The 9828-nt window shown below is 41.7% G+C and overlaps 1 long non-coding RNA gene across 1 annotated transcript; it reads right to left on the reverse strand.

The window, feature by feature from the left end:
• Positions 1-7523: 7523 nt before the first annotated feature.
• Positions 7524-8646, reverse strand: LOC131088319 (uncharacterized). Its single transcript, XR_009115084.1, has 3 exons — positions 8395-8646; positions 7874-8109; positions 7524-7611 (listed from the first exon to the last, which is right to left on the reverse strand). It is a non-coding gene; the product is annotated as an uncharacterized LOC131088319 (long non-coding RNA).
• Positions 8647-9828: the final 1182 nt, after the last annotated feature.

A 9828-nucleotide genomic window follows, 5' to 3' on the forward strand; every position in this document is an offset into this window, starting at 1 on the left:
ACCTTGGGCCATGGTCACAGAGTCTGACAAACTTCACATTATTGATGTAATTTAAGGGACTGGCAATTCCTGGTGCCACTCGCTTGCACGCAGCCACACATACGCACACCCTTCCTGACAACAAGGTGTAATTAGCCCTTCTTGACCTATTAATCAGGCTCAGTCTTCAATGATGATGTTAAACGTTCGTTTAATGGTGTGTTAATCAGGGCTATCTTTCATCCTCAGCAGTGGTGGTTAATTCTGGCACGTTGAACACTCTTCATCCTCACATAGCCACAAGCCACCATTCTCCCCAGCAGTGATGACTCAGGTGGTGGGATTGGCCCTCAGGTGTGTTTGCAGCCTCCATGGTGTCCACAACTGGTTTTTACCCAAATCCTGGAGCTGGGGCATAGCAAGGTCCTTCTTTCTGCCCTGTTTATTACCTTGGCTGGAGATCCTCAAAGCACATGAGCTGCAAATAGCAAGCGACACCACCTTGGGGTGTTTACCAATCCCTCCTCCTTTCTTCCACAGGAATTTTCTTTGTCAGCCTAAAGAAAAAGGGGAAAAAAACCCCACTGTGTGCCATTTTGTCTGTGTTTATTTAGAGGAGCCCAGTGACTACTTTTTATGCCTCTCAGAAGCATGAAAAACATTTTTTTTCTTCAAGTTATAATGTTAATTTGAAGGTAACCGTCCTTTCAAGGATTAATTCCAGCCAAAGCAATAACCATTATTTACCAGAATTTGACATTTTTATCACTCATCATATTAGCAAATTTCCATTGAAAATGCTAAAATGGTTCGTCATAAGGCACATAACTGCTTTGGCTGTAAAAATGACCAACACAAGTGCCTGTACTCAAACATTAAATTATACTGTAATTAATAAAGACAGTTAAACTGTCTACTAGCAACAGCAATTTAGGTAACCACATTTGATCGGCTATAAATTGTAACTACATTAAAATTCCAGAAATATTAGCAATATGGATTACTTGATGGAAATAGGTGCTGATCACTAACTCTCCTATTTTACAACGGAAGCACAGGTCATGTTGGCCACAAAACTGTGGGCGAAGATCAAGGCTGAGTACTTTTAATCTTGTGAAACAAGCAATTACAAATAGTTGCATCGATTTGTTAAAAAGCTTTAGGTGACATAAATTGTTTCCTGTTTAGCTTATTGCTCTGATACATAAATGTCAGCGAGTATAATATTAATTAGGGTCACAGAACAACAAGGGTCAGGTGATATAGTGTCTGATCTGGGATGTGTCAATCCTTTGTGGAGGCAAGAGCAGCGCCGGCCCCTCCGCGCTCAACGCCTCGTTTTATGTGATGACAAAAGAAAGCAAAGGAAACTGTACTTTAATATGTGAAGTAATTACTTTAGTACTAGTATAATTTTATGGTTTTGGATAAATTACAGTGTTTTCATTCTCCTTCGCTTGCCACATAACATAAAAATCCACATATAGCATCAATAAAATAGAATACTGTTTATAAAGGCTTTCTGCTGCACAAGACCAACACTATTCCTCCTAGCAGATGGAAACTAAGCACACATTTCAGTCTGGTGTGTGTTTCTACACTTAATATTTTTTTTAAAAACTGAAAAATGGGCTGTGCAGGTTATTTACTTAACATAAATCAAATGTATCATATACACTGTTTCTTTGGATTGGCATCCGACTTAGAAAAATACAGTAAGGTCCTGAAAAATCTGGAGAAAATTTATTAAATATGATTTTTACTGTAATAGAATATTAATGTAACCCAATGCTCATTTCCCATTAAGTTGATCCCTTTTTAATACACACATGCTTTTTATTATTTTGCACTCATGCGAAAATTCCACATTCAGAGAGTTTCCATCTCCTTAGGAATGTCTCTGGCAAAGGCACAGTAAGAAATCTTGCACTGAAAAAAAAATAAATAAAAAATAGACAGCAAATATCGACCGATAAGATGTGGCAAAGTGCTGATGAACTGAAGCAAAAGCCAATGATATAATAAAGGGTAAAAAGGCATTCAGCGCTGCGAGGGGAACAGGAGAAACAATTACACTTTAAACCCCTCCTTCTCACTGCCACTGTACCACAGCACAGATGAAAATGTTTGATTTGCAACATAAAAGATTCATTAATTACCACTTGAATATTTAAAGCTATTTTGCAGACTAACAGAGGTAGATAAAGCACTGAATTAAAACCTCTAATAAAATTGTAAAAATATTTCTGCAAGTTTACCAGCATCGCAATTCCTCCCAGTTTAGGGAGCCAGGCTTGGCTTGTTCAGCGAGGAATTATTTCGTTTTTGAGTGGGTATTTGAGGTAAGATGGTGTGATTGCATGTGGCTATTTATCTCTCTTTCTCAAATGTTTACAAAATACTTATTTGGATGCTCTCCCTTCACTCATGGCTGCCCTTCATGGGAGAAGTGGCTTTAGAGAACAGAACAGTGGATAGCAAATGTGGCTGAGCCACTCATTAATTTTAATACAATTCCATATACAGCAAAAACACATCTAATCATAACTCTGGTCTAATGCTCTCTTTGATATGATAAGGGCGGGGTGGGGGGGCTAAAAAAAATCTGTTAATCCTGTTATGATTACCCTTGTTAGACTTCAAAAAAAAGAAAAAGAAAAAAAAAAGTGGAGTAGCATCCTCTGTTGCAAGGGTGGAATGCCAATGGTAGGAATGGGTATCATGGAAAGCATCTCTGTAACCTTGTGGTAGACCCTGAATTTACCCCATGGAGTAAATACCCTCTGGAATTATGGGATATTTTGTTGAAATTTGGAGATTATCAAGAGCAAATGATGGGTACCCCACACAGAAAGCATACTGTAACTTAAATAAAAATTAAGGGTATATATTCATTTGCACAACTTCAGCCTGTGGGCAATACAGCCTTAAAGTGCTGTGAGCCCCTCACCAGGCAATGTAAATCTTGGTGGCTCAGGAGCTGAATCTGACACTTGACAATTGCATATGTTAATTTTTACCTGTTTGCATTCAGCTGGCAGTCAGTTGTTTTTTTTTTTTAAAAAAAAACACTTTCTATTTTTAAACAAGTGACTGTTTGAAATCCACCACAGTGCAGCTAGGGCTTGATTGCAGGCTGAGGGTTGAAAGATACAGCAACAGTACTTTTAACAGTATGTTAACGATGATGAGTAGAGCCAAAATGTATGGATTTAATTAGAGAAAAACAGTTACAGCTCTTTCTCATTGTCATTAATTTATGCAGTTAGCCAACGAAATTCAAAAAAATGTCCAGTTATATTTGGATGCACCCTTCACACAACTATTCCTGTTTTTGTTGCGTGTCCACACCCGTTAAAAGGATTTTTAAATCATTGCTCTGTAGTTGGCTGTGAAATGCCTGATTTCAGATGCTCTGGGCAGGCCCAGAGCGCCCGAGGAGCTGTGGCCAGCCAAGGGAGCCCTGTCTCAGGCAGCACTGTGTGCCATCACCTGCGCTGCACCAACAAACCCTAACATCCAGGGCAGTCACTCCCAGCCCTGCCAGAAAGGAAAGGGCGTGCTCAAAATACTTCAGGCCTTGCCCTTGCTTATTGTTTTTGGAAAGTCTTTTGTTTTCTTCTTTTGGCTTTGGGGTTTTTTTGTTGGTTTTGTTTTGTTGGGGTTTTTTTTTTTTTTTTTTTTTTTTGTTCAACCCACTAGTTAATGTTCATTTGTGCTGGGCACAATAAAAGCCTGAGCCTGTCAGTTTATATCACACGAGGGGAGGAGCGGTTGGTGATGTTTGAAATATTTTAGACTTTAGAAAAATTCTTGTAGGTGTATTTGCTGTGTTAAAAAAAAAAAAATAGATTACTCCTGGTAGTTTATAAATAAATTGATGTCTCCTAGCAGTTTATAAATAGATACATATATAAAAATATATCTATAAATACATACATACATACATACATATATATATATATATATATATTATATATATATATATATTCCCACATATCCTTTTAATGTGCTTCGATATGTATATAAGAATGAGGTTATGCTAAATAAAGCCTCCTAAAACTTAAAAAGAGGGAAATCCCAGGCACTGCAGACCTGCCCAGCCCAACCTTGTTGGGTACAGAGCCCCACATGGTTATTAGGGAATAGCAGGAGCTGGCTGTGACCTGGCAGTGGCTCATGCCACTCTCTGCCTTTAATATTGAGAGCAGTCAGTCCTGTGTATTCCAACAGCAAACGTGCACACACAAACATCCATCACATTTTTGGCTTTGCTGCCTCTGCAGGCAGGCAGGAGGGGAAAATTGTATTCACTGGCCATGAAATGAATTTAAAACTAAAATCTGAGAAATAAAAAGTGAAGTTTTTTATTATTTTGGCAAGCACTGGGGTTTATTTTTCACTTACTTGTTGGGTTGGGTTTTTTTCCCCTGTTTCCTAGACGTACTGGACAGACTTGCTCTGTGCATAATTGCATGGGCAGAGTCTGGAGAGCTTTCCAAACACATGATGTTTATACCTCATGCTCACACTGGCTATTTTTAAATATGGCTACTTTCTGCTGCATTTTCAAAGCTTCTCCTGACACCTCATGCAGTCTGGAGCACTCTCACCTGTTTACACCACCACCAAGTGCTGGTGAATTCAAAACAAAAACATCTGATAAAAATCAAATATTATGTTGCTAACTGCAAAGTTCATTTCCCCTCTGAAGTCCGTCTTTAATTATAAAACCCGCATAACCCATTTCCTTTGGTGTGCAGAAAGGTGTGTAATTAAACTATCAGCATAATACCTTTCTACATGTAAAACCTGCACTTATGAACTTTAACTGCTGAATAAAAACTCCTATTACATGACCATTAAGTATTATGAATAAAGCAAGTCATTGTAGTACTTGATTAATTTTTATGCACTAACCATTGTGTTCTGCACAAATTTGGTTTCTTTGGTTTATTTTTTTGGTAGCTGTCCCTTCTCTCAGCCATCCTGGTGGATCCATCATCTCCTCCCACATCCAAGGTTGTGCTCCATCCCTCCATGCTCCTCTCCTGCCTGTGGCCATGCCCAGGTCTGTGTGGCCTTTCTGTGGCCATCACGGAGGAGGAGGGAGTTTCGCTCTGTCTCTGTGACATCCCCAGTGGATATTTCAGTGGTGCTGTGCCAGTGAAGGGGCACAGGAAGGCAGTGGGACCAGGTCCCTCCCATGGGAGAATGTGGTGCAGGACTGAGCCCTGACTCCCTTGTCTCATCTCTGAGTGGGCTGGGGAGTTACTGTCAGCTGGGAGGTTTTTAACTGATAAGGAAAATCAGATTTGTCTTCTTTCATGTGAACGTGGCAGCAGACCCTCAAAGGACAGCCTTTATGTGCTGCTTCTCTTTATAGGACCCCAGAAGGTTTGCCTTGTATCTGTTACCTCCCTCCCCGGTTCTCCCAAAAATGTCTCCACCACACATCAGCCTCTTGCCAAGAGAAGTGGGAAAGGAAAAATAAACATCCCAGCTAAAACCCATAACTCCAAACCCCTAATTGTCAGCAGGACCGAGTGTGCCAAGAGGCTGAGGAGGATTCTGTGGTGCTGGTCCTGGCTGCCAAGGAGCCTGCACCCCACAGCCCAGAGGACATCTCCAGGACATCTCCCGCCCTACGCACAAACATTCAGGCCCCCGAGCCATTATTCATCAGCTCCTTGCAGCCACACTCCCATATGCTGCCTGATGATTATATTGAGGCTGATCTTTGAAGTCTGGAGTCAGGAAGTTTAGCTCAGTTATAATCAATAGCATTTCCAGCTCTTGGAAATCTGCACTAACCACTCAAGGCAGCCAGCCCGCATTATGTCCTTGTCATATGTATATATTTGCATGTTCATTAGCCATGTAGTAGCACAGCTGTATGTGGTTTCATTTAGCTTTTAATTATCTTCTTTGGGTTAGTGTTTTCATCTCTACCAGACTTAGCAAAGAAAAGAAAATCACTTAGGCAAAATAAATGCTGCTGAGCGGGTCTGGGGCAAGGAGTGCTATTTCCTTGTGCATCCTACTGTTCCATTGCAAAAGAAATGTTTGGTTCAAAAGTTCCAACTTACATTAATAATAAATCTGTCTCTTCATTTCCCCCATCATTTGCTTATCTTATTCAGGTGGTTGTGGGTGTAATTTTTCATTTGCAGCAGGTGTTTTTTTACATATTAGATAAACTCCATCCTCACAATCCTTGGCATGGATGTTTGTATTTGCTCCAACAGCTGCTGTTCCAAAGCTCGCTCGCACACAGATCAAGGCATCCTCCTCTTTTGATGGAAGTGACTCATACCTCAGATGAGCTGAAAAAAAATACCATGGTCAGCTGCAGACACCTGCATTCATGTTCTGGGTTTAAAAGTTAGGATGTGGGTTCAAGCCAATTTTGTGCTCTTCGGGTTTTTATATGACACCCTTTATTTTGGTTTCTGAGAAATTTCCATTAGTAAGAACAAAACAAGGTGACTAATTTCTGTGCTGAACTTTCTTCTCCTTTCCTCCCACCCCGCCCAATAAACAAAGAAAAAAACCCCGTGATTTATTTCATTCACTTCAATTACTTGTAACAAGGCCAGCCCCCGGGGTCAGAGGCTCAGGGGTCATCCTTGGTTTAACAAGCGCTGAGGTTATCTGTGCAGACTGGGGTAGGATGCTGAACCCCCTCCTCAGTGCTCCTGTCCCTGGTGTGCACAGCATCAAGGCCTAGAGGAAGTGTTGATGGAGAGGCCAATCTTATTTCACAGGAGTGACAATGAGAACTGACCTTTTAATGAGCAGTGGCTTGGGAGCAGCCTTGGTGAGAAGGACGGTGCTGCAGGGGTGATGCTCACAGAGCTTCAGCCAAATGCAGCCAATCCCCAGTACCATGGGATGGATGTAACTTCCTACTCCAACCACAGCACAATCTCAGTTCTGCTGTCTGAAATTAGAATTTTTTTTTCTCTCTCTTAAAAACATACTGGTGTAGAAACACAGACATGGCAAGAACCTGGAACTCCTCCACTGCTGGCCATTTCACAGGGCTGTGGGCTTCTCCTTGGCTACTGGAGGATAGCACTGGCCTTCTGCACAAACACACCACCTGACTGATTTGCTGATCAGCTTGTGCTCTTTAAAAGAGCCCCTTGAATCAACTCAGGGCAAAAGTCACAGTTAAAATGTGCCCACTACTACAGGTATATTAGTCCACCTTCATCCTTACTGTAAGTGATCTCTAACAGCCTCTTAATGTTGAGCAGAGCACGTATCAGGTGGATGAGCTAAACCAAGACCTACCTGGCTCTTTCAGCGGTGGTTGCTGACATTTTACTGCCTTTCCCAGCATTATTTTTACTTCTTGGTTGAAAGAGTGAGACACACTCGGTGCTGATGCAAGGAGGCACAACCACACTGGAGCTGACAGTTCTGTTTTCCGGTTACACCAGTGGTTTATTTGGAGAGGAATTCCCAACTGTCTGTTGGAGAATTGGAGCCAGGCAGCTGGGAGCAGATGGTGTCTTATCAGAGGGTGATAATTGTTCATGAATTAGACTCCTCTGCATCACTTTCCTCTCACAGACCCAGAGCAATATCTGGAACCGGCCTCTGCTTGCCATTTCAGCAGCTCTCCTGTAGCAAGCAAAATATATTTTTATAGTTTGCTTACCTTGACACTTCCAACATTTTCCCAGCAAGCTAAAGGTGTAATTAAATGACATGCCAGATGCTGGTGTGCTTTATATTATACCACCTCTCAGCTGGGCTAGCGAAAGGGAATGAATGGAGTCTTAAGACAGCTCTCCTATAGATGGTTATTATCTCTTTTCAATAAAGAATGGGTAAGGTTGAGCAGAATGTCAGTAAACCTGTAATTTTCTAGCCTTTCAGTTACCTCTGTTCTTCTGATCCACCAGTGATGTGAAGTTTTGTTGTACTTTGTTCCGTCAATTATGGCATCACTCCAAGAAGGTGGCGGGCTCCTGCCTCGCATATGCATATTTATGATAAGGTATGTTCTGATCTTCCTGTTGTGCCTGAAACCAGGTGTTCTGGGCCTTTTGAGGTGGCTTTGCAGCACGGCCTCTTTTGGGCAGCGAAGCTCTTGGGGTGAAGCTTTTTAGCTGTAGGCTGAAAAAACAAAAGCTTGCTGGGAAAATGACAGCAAAGGTTCATAACTTCAAACTTAAAGAAACAGAATTATTTTTGTAACTTTAATAATAGGATTTCTAGAATGTATTTGCTTACTTCACTGTATCTGCTACCTCAGAAGATGGATCTGGTGTATCTCTTGGCTGTTGCCCTCAGGTTTTAGACTATTCAGTTTTCAGCTTTGCAGGACACCAGCCCAGTTTTCAGGGAGATAAGATGTTGGCTGACACAAAACAAACTTGCCAGTGAGATTTATTTACTTACTTGGAAGTGGAAATGTTGTTTTAATAATCCAGCCAGCCCAGGAGTGGAGGTGCTGAACATTCTCATGGCTGCTCTGGAGAAGGTTTTGCTGTAGCTTGGTGTGGTCCCCCCTCTGCCTGCAAAGTGTGCTCTGCATGGAGGGCAGACAACCCAGCCTGGGAAGGAGAGAACTGCAGGAGCAAGGACTGTTTTTCTTACCCAAACTTTGACAATTCTTCATCTAGATATTTATATTTATCAAGAGCGTGTGAGACAGAATGTTTTAAGACCAGTGTTTTTAATGGGTTGGTGAATCCTGGTTGTCTGGAGGGTCAGTGACACTGGCCAGCCCCAGCTCACAAGGAGCAGCCAACAAGTTTCTCCTCTGCTCTTTTGGTGAGAGATGCTCCATTTGACAGAGGAAAGCAGCAGCCTGAAACTTTCACTTGCTGTCAGTTCAGTGAGTGCAGGGCACCTCTTTCAGAAGTGAGGTGTGTTCATAATTAAAGATTAATTTACTAGCACTAAACCCAAAGCTTTCCTCAAAGTCTACTGTCAACAGACACGCTCCCTTTCAGTGACATTTGCATTTCTAATTGGGGCTGCTTATTACCAGAAAGCCTCTGCAGCTGAGATTTAATTTTATATATTTACTGGTTGTTCTCTTCAACCAGTGCTCTGCAACTGATATTACCCAGTCACCCTTGCAGGGTGTGTGTGCCTCTGAGTGGGCACAACTTCATCCCACCAGATGGCCAGGAGCACGAGCATGTCAGGAAGCCACAATGTGCCTCAAGACAATGTCTTGTCAGTGAGAAATGCTAAAAAGGTCAGTCCATATAGAGTAGCCAGACTTGGAGGAGCAAGATCAGAAATGGAGAAGGCCAGCCCTCTGCTTTTGTGCCATGGCTAATATTTTCTCTGTTCTTTCAAACTGGAATATTTCTACTTCAGAAAACACATTTAGACTTAGAAATCTTGATAGGTATGTGAATCACTTTCCTTCTCTAATTTACTGATTGATATTTTTTTCTTTTGTCCTGGAAGAACTGATATTAAGGACTCTATTTAACAACTTGCAGCACACCTTTTAGATCCTCAGTGACAGGAAATTGCTAAGAGGGCTTCCATGTCATGGTGCTCCCCATCCCTATTTCCTGCTTTAGGGTAGGTATGAAAATCCAAGGGCAAAGTCCTTGAGAGAGACAGTGCCTGCCCAGAAGAGATTGCTGCTGGAATAGACAGGAAAGAAAGGAAATATTATTATTCCTCTTTAACAGATGGGAAACCAAGGCGCAGAGAGTTGAAGAGGCTTGCCAAAAGTCAGACAGAAATCTGAAAACAGCCAGGAACCGAATCCAGGTCTGCTGAGACTCAGGCCAGTGCCTTAATCACTCGACTCCTCATAGTTATTATATTTCTGCTGTTGTTATTCACTAGGATAGACTATGAAAT

This window comes from Melospiza georgiana, chromosome 11 (assembly GCF_028018845.1).
Source record: "Melospiza georgiana isolate bMelGeo1 chromosome 11, bMelGeo1.pri, whole genome shotgun sequence".
Classification (NCBI taxonomy): Eukaryota; Metazoa; Chordata; class Aves; order Passeriformes; family Passerellidae; genus Melospiza; species Melospiza georgiana.